The sequence below is a fragment of the Tursiops truncatus genome, chromosome 9 (genome assembly GCF_011762595.2).
Source record: "Tursiops truncatus isolate mTurTru1 chromosome 9, mTurTru1.mat.Y, whole genome shotgun sequence".
NCBI classification, from domain to species: Eukaryota; Metazoa; Chordata; class Mammalia; order Artiodactyla; family Delphinidae; genus Tursiops; species Tursiops truncatus.
In genome coordinates this window covers 75,286,020-75,297,892 of record NC_047042.1, presented here as the reverse complement: position 1 = coordinate 75,297,892, position 11,873 = coordinate 75,286,020, and the positions used below count along the sequence as shown (strand labels likewise).

The window sequence follows — 11,873 nt, the reverse complement described above, 5'->3', positions numbered from 1 at the left end:
CAATTATAGTGGTCCTAATATCTAACTAGAGTTCAAGACAACAAGCATTAAAGACATCAAAGAAATACATGATTTGATGCTCAAATCTACAACCTGCTGTGGAGATATAGGAATGCTTAGGAATATTTATGCATCAAGTAACACAATGACTTTTATGAAATTAAAACTACAAGAGTTTGAAGAAGACTAGAAAGAAAGTCACTAATACTGGGAAACTTTAATCATCTCTCTCAGTAGAAGATAAATCAAGTGGACAAAAATAAGAAAAACATCTAACAAATAATCTATATCGTAGATGTCCAGATCTTACAGATTTACTTTAGCTATATAAATGTTAAAAACATTTTCATTTATTTCTGGAAAAAACTGTCTCATTTAGATACATTTGCTAAAGGAGCTAAGAATAAAAATTCAGACAAGATTATATATTCTTTCATTTAGAGTTGAATGACTTTCCCCCCAAATTTCATATATTACATCCTTTATTGTTTTCTCCTTAATTGAATATTCTTTAGAGATTTTGTCTTTCATTCTTCAAAAAGATAGAAGAAGTTAGTTTTTCATTATTAAAACAAAACAAAACAAAACAAAACAAAAAGCATTTACATGACAAAAACAGCATAAAGTCAAAAGGCAACATAAAATATTCAAGACATATACTATGGAGAGCTAATATCTCTAATATATAAAGAACTCTTAAAAACTGAGGGAGCAAGCATCAAAGATCCTAAAGGAAAGTGTATATTTTTAATCTTCTTGCACTTTGCTAATTATCTTAACCTCACATTTCTGGTGGGGAAAGAAGGTTTTTGTCTCATAAGACCATGTTTCAATTTTGAATCAAAATGGAAAATGAATTTGTCAAGAAACTTATTTTTTGTAGAAATAAAGCCACATAATTATATCAACACTAGTTACAAATCATTAGTTTAAGGAAAAGAAGTGAGAGGTATTTTTAAGGACAGAAGGTGAATAGATGAGCTGCTTGATAAAACTAGAGTATAAAATTCAATACAGAAATTAAAAGTGTGTGTGTGTGTGTGTGTGTGAGAAATGATTACATCTGGCAGCTTTTACAGGTATGCATCATGTATATTTTCTAATGGATAGCTATGTTATTTATGAGTTTATTAAGCTAAGAGAAAGGAATTCTATTATACTGACCAGCATCAATTTTAGGCAGAATTTAGAATATGTAGTGAATTTTGGATGTTGTCCATATTCCCTTATTTCTCCCTTCGAAATCTAATTCTCTGCTTCCTACTCTTTAAAGTCTGTTGCAGCATCTCTTCACACACACTGAGTACTACCTGACTGATCATGTCTTAGAGGGCTATCTGAAGGACATACATTTTATAAAGTACTTGAAGTGTGAATGTTGTGGGTCAGATATCAGAGAGACAATATGGATGTCATTAGACACTTCCAGAATTCTTGAAACCATTTTATGCTTACTTTGAGAAAAGCTGAACTGTGTGCATTTAGCTTAGCCTAAAGAATGGTTATACATATCAAATGCCTTATCTCCCAACCTACAGTTTCTAAGTCATATTATCTTTCTTGTAACCACTCTTGCTCTAATTTAATTCAGAAACTTAAAGTTTCCTCATTGTTTGTAGATATTTATTTAAATTAAATAATATCCTCTTACCCATTTTTAATGAAAATTAATATAGACAAATGTCATAAAAGTTTCTACATCATAAATGAAATAGATTTCGCTCTCTGAACTTCTATGACAATTTATTTCCTAAGCTCATTCATGTAAATCGCCCTAGTCACACCATGTCTGGCTACTTTTGTCAGCTGCAGGGGAGATTATCTCCAAAATCACACTATGATAATGACATTTACAGCAAGGTTATTATTAAATTCTATAAAAAAGAAAAGACAATTTCCCTTTATAGCATGTATATCTTTGCTTATTGAAATTTGGTAGGAATGACAAGTATATAAAGAGGGACTAAATATACTTCTGATTCCATAAAATTTTTTTCATTGTGGTAAAAACACATGAGATTAACAAATTTCTTAAAATTTCTGAACAACTTTTTACTTTTTTTTTTTTTTTTTTTTAGGTACACGGGCCTCTCACTGTTGTGGCCTCTCCCGTTGCAGAGCACAGGCTCCGGACGCGCAGGCTCAGCAGCCATGGCTCACGGGCCCAGCCACTCCACGGCATGTGTGGGATCTTCCCGGACCGGGGCACGAACCCGTGTCCCCTGCATCGGCAGGCGAACCCTCAACCACTGCGCCACCAGGGAAGCCCTGAACAACTTTTTATGTGTGCAATACAGAATTGTCAGCTATAGGCACAGTGTTGAACAGCAGATATCTAGAACTTATTCATCTTGTATAACTGAAAATTTATATTCTTGAGATTAGTGGGACAGAAGAAAAGTTTCTGGGAGATTCCACTGCTCTGTGTAAGAGTGCATGTTTGCACATATCAAGAAAAAGAGAATGGCTTTTGTATAGTATAGTATACTAGCAAGAGCACTGAGATGGATTGTATCATTTCTGAGTTTGAGTCTAAGTGATGCTACTTACAAAATATATGATTGAGATTCTTTTTTAAAATCTTTAAAATAGGCATAATAATAGAACTATTATGAGAAGAGGGATCTTGTCAGGGCTTGATGCAAATTCAGAATTTCCTAATAGAAACTGAAGTATAAAGGTGACTAGTAATGCATTTCAGAAGAAGTAATTATTTTACATCAAACTAAATAAATAAAAATAAAGTCACACTGCTAACAGGATATTGGGAGTGGGTACTACACCAGAAAATACTGTGAATTCTCCCTAATAACATTCCTTGAAACAATAAAAATGCTTCCTGATTTATTATCGCAAGTGAAAAAGGCATACATGGCAACTCTGTTTCTCATACCCACGACATTAAATGCTCCCTTTTATTTCAATTCAAGCATGTTTTTCATTCTGCCAGACAACATCATAATTATTACTTATACCTGAGAAAGGATCATTCTAAAGTAGAAGGAAAACAACCAAATATACAAATGTAATTTGTATGAAAATAAGAAGTTTTAAATATGCTAAGACTTATTCAGAAAATCATGTCTGAAATACATCTGAATGACTGTAAATAATGACGTTTAGGCTAGAGTTGTGTGTGTTAGGGAGGGGAAGTAGAGATGAATATTTTCAGGGTCTGTATTTTTTATTACAATTGATAGTTAATCTACTGATAGTTTTTATAGAATTATGAACCTAAAATATAAATCCTAAAGTGAAGAGAATATAATAATTTCTCCATTGCACACTTATACACACATATTAGGACTATAAGCTGCACATTATTCTGTGGGTTTTAAGAGAGGCCTAAAGATTACCCCGCCACCTGTCTTTGTGACTGAATTCATTGTTTATGTCACCACTACAGAATGCCTATAAAGCCACAAGCTGTAAGACTGAAAGCAAAATTTGGTTACCATTTTCCTCTAAAAGACCATCAGAACTAATTTCATTATGCATTTCATCACTGTTTATCTCATTCACCACCGGAATCTCAAGGCCTCTCAGGTTATTAATAAACCCCTGTAATCTACTTATACCCTAAAGTTATCTAATTTCCACTCCATATTCCCATTACCTTCCTGCTCTAAGTGAAAGCTGTTTATGGCCCAATAACACACGTTATACTAAATGTCTTCCAAGCGTGGACAGGTATTTTCCTGTTTATTTTTTCCTTTCTTCCACATTTCAGGCAAAATGTTTAAAGCTTGCATTATCTGTTGGTATTTGCTCCTCATTCCTACTTCCCTACCTTTTCTTCTCCTCCTCAAACCCCATCCTTGTGTCATTCATCCACTGCTTCATGAACTGAAGATTTTAGCCCATCTTTCACCACTTTCCTCTTCATCAAAGTGCTGGCAACATTACTGGTGACCGTAAGCCTCCATGGTCATAGCTCAGAACTTGTCATCACCAATAACTTCATCACTTCTGAAGTCTCAGTATGTCTTTCCATTTTGAAAAGGTTTTATAAATTTTTTAAACAGTTGATCCCTTAATTGTTATGTACTGTCCCTTGTGTTCCTTCCTAAATTAAATCCCAGATATGATTTATTGGGTAAAAAGCACTGAGATAAATAGGCCTTTAAGGTGAGGTTTTATGATAATCTGGCTAGGAACTAGGCTGTTTTTAAATGTTTGCTGTAGCTGTAAGTGCCAGGGGTTTCAAATTCCTTGAATGTCCCTGTTTATCCCTCCCCTGTTGTCTTTGTGCCTCTTTAAGAACTTCTTAAATAGAATTGGAGATTTGCACCTCTTTTAGCTGTAATCTGCAACTATTACCCTGGAGGCTTGTTGTTATAGTCACAAGAGGTGGGGAGGGAGGGAAACATTCTTATCATCATATGACTAAATCTCAGTCTTTTATGGGATCTGTGCTCCTGGACTGTGAACTTCAAAAGTGTTTCTAAGTAATTGTTATATATTCCTCATCAGTCCAGTTTCTCTGTTTCTGCCACTGTCATATCATCTCTTTCATCATCAAATGTCCAACAACCTTACAATATCTTTGTCCTAATTTTACTGATGACCACGTTTCCAATTTCACTAAGAAAATAGAAGCAGTAATATAACAACCTAATTTCTCCACCTCAAATCTATCAGTCTATCTACATCTTACCTACAAATTCTGGCTTTCTTCCAGTTTCATTAGAAGTAGGGAACCTTGAGGTATAGTGAGACCCCATCCTTCTTGCCTACTAAATTGATTCTCCTATAAGTAACTTCTCTACTCCATCATCTGCTTTCCCTCTTATGTGAACATTTCTGAAAAGGTTCTGTGTTGTAATATTCCTTAATGCAAAATCCAAGCCTCCTTCTTTCTAGCTCCTGCTCTTTTATGTTCCATGATCATAGCAAAACTACTCAGGAACGTTTACCATGCTCACTTTCTTTACTTTCTCATGTTTTGACTTCTTAGCAGCATTTAGCACAGCTATCTAGTAAGTGGCTATTATGTGGTTCAACAAATATTTCATGAGTGTGTACTCGATGCTACTCACTATTCTAGGCACAAGAGAACAGTGAATAAGACAATGTCTGTGCCTTTCTAGAAATTACATCCTAGAGAAGAAAAGAAAGATTATAGAAAAACAAAGGAAAATAACTTATAATCTCAGGTACTGATACGTGCTATGGAGAAGAAGAAAACAAAGAGAGGGACTAGAATGTGAGTGTAAAGAAAAAATGATTGCCATTCCAGTTTTACAAGAATCAAACCAGTAACTACTGCAGTTGCCCACTGACAGTGCACCTGGGGGAAATTCAGGATGGGGAAAAACAGGAAGCATTCTGTGCTTCGTATATACCGGACCCTAGATAGTTAAGATACATATCTAAGGAAAATTTTCCATGGCCCCAGATTCTTGAATCTTCCCATACACAGAAAATCACTAAAATCATTACCTTGAGATGTCTGTTCTTTGTGATTAACAGTCATCTTTTGATGTTCAAGTACATGTTTTTTTCCAGCCAAAAAATTCAAATATATCCGGGCTCCTCCCTTACCTCTTTGGAGCAGTTCCTCAGAGCTATCTGAAGGCTGTCTCCTGGGCTATAGTCCTAGGTAAGGCACCCAAATAAACCTTGACTCACAACTTTTACGTTGTGCATTTTTCTTTCAGTAGACAGGAGGAAGAAGGCTTTTGTGAAAATGTGATCAACTGAATCCACTCTGTCACAGTGACTCAGCATATATCTTATTGTAAAGCTTTGTTTGTGTAGCTTCTGAATCTTGCCTAACTTTCTCCTGACTGCACTGATGACAGTCTCCTTTTCTAAATTCTCCTCATGCTCCAGACTTTAAATATTTTACTGCTCCTTGTCTCAGTCCTCTGATATTTCTTTTCTATATATGTTCTCTCCATAGATTATCTCTACCAGCTTCAAAACTTTAAAAACCATGGATAATTCACCAACGATGAAGCGAATATTGTGGGTAAATTGCTCAGTCTCTTGTCCTTTATATGACTAATTCTGGAAGACATTATATACACTCTTTAGGGAGCCCAACAGGATCAAGTCCCCAAGTTAATAACACACTCCTATATTGCTTGTCTTCCTTCCTTGTCTCACTGTCTTCACTTTTGCACACATGTTCAGTGAGATTAATTCACCCTAAAAATATCTGAAACAAAATCCTTTTATCAAGGTCTACTTTGGGGGGAATCCAAGTTAAGTTTGTCATCCTTGATATCTCTTATAGTGATTACCTACTCTCAAGCCATCAATTTGAACCTCATCTGCAACTCTTTCTTCTAAATATATCTCAAATCCAACCCTGTCTCACCACTTCTACTGTTTCTCTAATAAACATAATATCTTTATTTTTTTGGTTGAACTACATGGACTCCATTCCTTGGAGTGTATCTTTAACCTCCTAATAATCACCTCTCTTTCACTCTTTATCTATAGAGCCTCTTCTCTATATAGCAGACCAATTGCGCGTTACAAAGGATATATAAATCAGATCCCTTCTCTGTATGTGATTTACTACCACATATAAAGTCTCTTTTTTTTAAAGGCCATCATAACTTGTTTCTTACCTACATGCCTGACTTCATCTCAAAATATTCTTTCCTTTTCTTACTATGTCCTAGTTTTTCTTGCTTTTTCTCCTATTTCTTGAGTATTGTAAGCTTGTCTCTGGTGAAGACCTTTATATTTATTGTATATGTGTGTCTAAGGCTCTTCTCCATCTTCTTTGCTTGGCTCTCTCTTTCTCGTGACTTTGGTCTCTCCTCATATAGCAGTACCCCAAAGAGACTTTCTCTGATCACCCAATCTAACATAGCCCACTCATACCCTCTCTCCAACCTTCTTTCTTTCTTTGTCCTTTTGTATAGCATTACTCACTATCTGGAATTATATTCTTCTTCTTATATTCTTATTAGTTTAATTTTTAATTGTCACCTTCCTCCACCAGTATGTAAGCTCCTTAAGGCAAAAACTTTGCCTTCTAACAGAAGGAATAAAATCTCTGCTGTAAAATATGAATAAAGTAGCAGACATCATAAAATAGTTTTTATCTCTGAACATATTTTGATCATAGTAAATAATGTATTACAAATATTATAATGAAATTATTATGTAAATTAAGTTATAAGGCAATGGGATATTATTTGGAACATACTTAAACATTGTAAATCAATATAACCGCATTGGAAATGAATTTACTTTAAATAGATTTAAATATATACTTTATTTGGGGGCTAAAATTTAAGTGAACCTTTGGGAAAATGTGAAAATACAAATTCCAGTCATTTAAATGAAGGCGATCAGTGTTCTGTGTGATAAAACCATGAATTGAGTTGAGTTTAATGTGAAATCATTTATTGGAAGAAAGTAGTACACAGATCAATAGTTGCTTTGGGAAAGAAGCACATTCTGCTCAAAAGCATATAAATATTTAATGGTATTTTTAGTTCAGAAGAATTTTAGTCTCCTAGATTATATTTTATCTCTTTGTTCTGTAGATCTATAGCATGCATTGTGAAATTGTCATTTACATTCATCTTGTGAATGATTAATAACAGTTAGAAACTCAAATGTTCACATACATAATTTATACTGAATATGTTATATAGTCTGTAAACTAAATGAATGAGAAGAGTGAAATCTATTAACACTAACATTTGTGCAAATGACCTCTTAAATTAATACTGACATAACTTTTTTTTTTTTTGCGGTACGCGGGCCTCTCACTGTTGTGGCGTCTCCTGTTGTGGAGCACAGGCCGCGGACGCGCAGGCTCAGGGGCCACGGCTCACGGGCCCAGCCGCTCCGCGGCATGTGGGATCTTCCCGGAACGGGGCACGAACCCATGTCCCCTGCATCGGCAGGCGGACTCTCAACCACCGCACCACCAGGGAAGCCCCGACATAACTTTTTAAGAGTAGCTGATGTTATCTTTTAGGAAGCCAGACATTTTGCCTTGAAGCCTGTAGGTACTGAGAAGGAATTATGTAGGAAATAGACCTCATATTATTTAACCCTACAGTCTAAAAAACCTGTTATTAACTTGCATAGAATATAGAAGAATAAGGTAACAAAGAATGATGATTTTAGTGTATTTCTTCCAAAAGTATTTCAATTCCTTTCTGGATATATGAGTTTTCTATTGCTGCTATAACAAATTACTACAAACTTAGTAGCTAAAAGCAATACCGATGTACTAGCTCACAGTCTATAGGTCAGAAACTGGATCACTGAGCACAGCTTACCAAGGTTTTCTGCTCAGGGTCTCAAAAGGCAGAAGTGAAGGTGCTGCAGGCACCATCTCACCTGGAGCTAGGGTTTTCTTCCAAGTTTATTCAGGTTGCCGGCAGAACTAAGTTTCTTCATGGCCTAAGGGATTGCCCGCTTTGTTTTCAAAGTCAGGAGAAATTTCCTTACATTGTTGAATCCCTCTCATGCTTAGAATCTCTGACTTCCTCTGTCTCTGACCTCTGGACCCAGATTTAAAGGATTCATATAATTAGGTCAGGTCTGCCTGGATAATCTCTTTTTCTTAAAGTCCACAGTGACATGAAGTATCCTTGTCAAATTCACAGTATGTGGGATTATTCAGACACGTCCACCAGGGGGCACTGATCTTGGGAGGCCATCTTAGAATTCTGCCTGATTTCTGAGTAATGCAACCTCTCTAAAACACTTGATCTTTCTTCTACTATTTAAAAAAAAATTCAATTACACTTAAGGTAAATGTTTATTAAAAACTTTTACTCTGTTAAGAACTGTATTAGAATTTATAGTGTTTTATAAATATACATATAGTGTGTTATAAATAAATAAATAAATAAATATATATATATATATATATATATATATATATATACACACACACACATATCTATTTAATTATGCTGCCCTAGGGAAACTTTTAGGATTTGTATTTTTATAAGTGAATGGAAAAGAGGTAGGATGGGAGTTATAAGACAAATTGCCTGTATAAGTATGCAGGAAATGTAATTTTCATTTCATAAAAGATGTTCACATAATTCTTTCTGCACACTAACATTTGCAACCACACATGACATTCTCTCTGTGTTGTTTAATAATTAAGAGTATGGTAGTATATACACTTGCATTAAGATAACTTCTCAAATTTCCAAAAAGTATATACCACCTTGTGGAGATGAAGTACCATATTCTTTTCTTGATGTTCTAAAATTAGGCAGCTTCAATTTCTATGTACATACCATATGTTTATTATTATATTCTGATTAGAATGCTCTTTCTCTATTTCCTTTGCATAGTTAATTCTTACCAATTTTATTTCAATCACAGGCACAGGAGTCATCTTCAGAATTATTTGGGTGGAATATTAAAAGTGATCATAAATTATTTGCAGCTACTCCCATTAAACGGTAGATACTATTTCCCTATCCCTTGATTTTGGGACTTGCTTTGACCAACAGAATTCACAGAATTGAATTTTGTGTGAATCCTGAGCAAGGGCTCAAGAAGCATTATATTTTCTGTTCTCACTTTCTTGCTGCTCTGATATTATCACATAAAAATTAGCTTGAGATATGCAATTTAGGAGAGAAGACCACATAGAGAAGTCCACATGAGAGCCACCAAAGGCCAGTTAGTATTTTGAGCTTCCAGCTAACCAAATACTTAATTAACACTTACAACCATGTGACTGATTTTATTAAATAATTTGAACGAATTATATTCATATTAAATTATATTTTGTTGACCTGATGGTAAAATCAACCTTGTACTTTTGTGTTAACTGTGTAATAGTTTTCTATTGCTGTGTAACAAGTTATCACACACACAGCTTAAAACAACATGCATTTATCATCTCTCAGTTGCTGTGGGTCAGAGTCTATCCATCACCTAGTGAGTTCTCTGCTTCAAGTTCTCATCAGGCTATAATCCATGCGTCAGTGAGTGCTGTGGGCTTATCAACAACTCTACTAGAGAAAGAACCTTTTTCGAGCTCTCTCAGATCATGAGCAGTAATCATTTTCTTTTAGGTGCAGGACTGAGGGTTTTAGTTTGTTGCTAGTGGCTACACTCAGCTCCTAGAAGCATCTTAATTCCTTACCATGTAGCCTTTTGCAATATGGCCACTTTATTAATGACAAATTACTTCAAAGTCGGCAATAGAGAGCGAGCGAATTTACTAGGAAGATGGGATCTTCATAATATACCATAATTACAGGGGTGAAATCTCATCATCTTTGCCACATTTTAGTGGTTAGAAGTAAGTCACAGCCTCATCCACACTAAAGGGGAGAGGATTATTTAAGGCTTTAAATAGGAATCATTGAGGGTCAATAGGATCTCTTCACCAAAAGCCCAGTGTGTGGAATAGAGTAAATGGACATCCACTGCCTAACAACTGTTATAAAATCCATAGAGCGTAACAACAACAACAACAATTTTACCAGAATAGTATTGATTTATCTGTTTTCCTTTTGTGATTCTTAAAGCTCATGCGCACAAAGCGATATTAATCAGAAATCAATTTAAAATATTCAAATGGAAAGAAGACTAGAAAAGACAAATGAAAATATGTGACTTGAGTCACTTTTAAGTGATAGTCAGTAGCACACATATCTGAGAACAAAGGACTTATCCTGGTTAAGTCTGGAGTATAGAATTTACAAAAAATGTACCTAAGGCAATATATTTGATAGAATCTGAAATCTGTTGGTCATTCTGATAAGGTTTAAGATAATCTATGACTACACTTGTTATTGCTAAAATAAGGGGGGGGGGGGTTGGTTCTTTTTTCTACATTAGTTTTTAAAATCTCTGCTCCATGTGGCAAGATAACTGAGAACCTGATAACTGGTTACAAGGGGGTTATCTTTTATTTTTTAAATTTTTTTCAGAATGGCTTCTTAGAGCTTTACCATTTTAAGGTCTTGGTACACCTTGTCTGAAAATGATTTTCATTTAGTGACTTTTTAGGTAGACTTGGAAAACAATACTTTATTTCTAAGAAAAAAGAATCATTTTTCCCCATTTACTATAGTTTTTATATTTAAATAAGCAGACTTTTTATTATCACCACTTTCTTAATTAACCTTTTAATTTATGATTAATATATTTCTCATTAAGTAAATTTTAAAAAGGCAAAAAATCTCTTCAGGCAATTTATAAGAAACATAAAGGAAAATTATCTACACTATCCACAGCAGTAATACCAGGACCACTGAAGATGCTGAATAAAAATCTGTTAAATATGATCATTTTTCTTCCCAGTTATATTTTCCAGTACTGAAAACATTAGAAATGTATAGATATTTGTACACACTGGTTATTTCTTGTAGTAGCAAATGAAGCCCACAGTAGTATAGCTGTGGTTTCCATGGAATAACTGATTCGCTGTGACGATACAGAGCTTCTGTAGTGAGGGACGTGTGGAGAAAGAGGCATCACCATTTCAAAGTCAAATGGAAAAAAAAGTCTCAAAGCATAATTTTCTGTGTTATAGCAGAAATGCCATACTTATTATGAAAATGTAGGTCACCAACATTTTATTAAATTCAGTGATTTAAATTTTATTTTTAAACAAAAGAAAATTATTAAATCAACAATTAAACATTGGTGACTGCCCACAAGAGTCTTATTTTCAGAGAACTGCAGGTATAACCTCAAGAAATGCTGAGAAGATCCTTCTATGCATTCTATGCTCTAACCAACATATTTTATACTGAAGGAAATTAATGGATTTCATAAAACATGAATGTGGGAATATAACATGTACAAGAGGGATAGTAACAACTTCAAATTCACACGTTAAGAATATCATTAGAGGGCTTCCCTGGTGGCACAGTGGTTGAGAGTCCGCCTGCCGATGCAGGGGACACGGG

The 11,873-nt window shown here is 34.7% G+C and overlaps 1 long non-coding RNA gene across 1 annotated transcript; it reads left to right on the top strand.

Moving 5' to 3' along the window:
* The first annotated feature begins 3,458 nt into the window (after positions 1-3,458).
* On the top strand, positions 3,459-5,700 carry LOC141279478 (uncharacterized). The gene is made up of 3 exons (XR_012333747.1): positions 3,459-3,546; positions 5,091-5,206; positions 5,664-5,700. It is a non-coding gene; the product is annotated as an uncharacterized lncRNA (long non-coding RNA).
* The last annotated feature ends 6,173 nt before the right edge of the window (positions 5,701-11,873 follow it).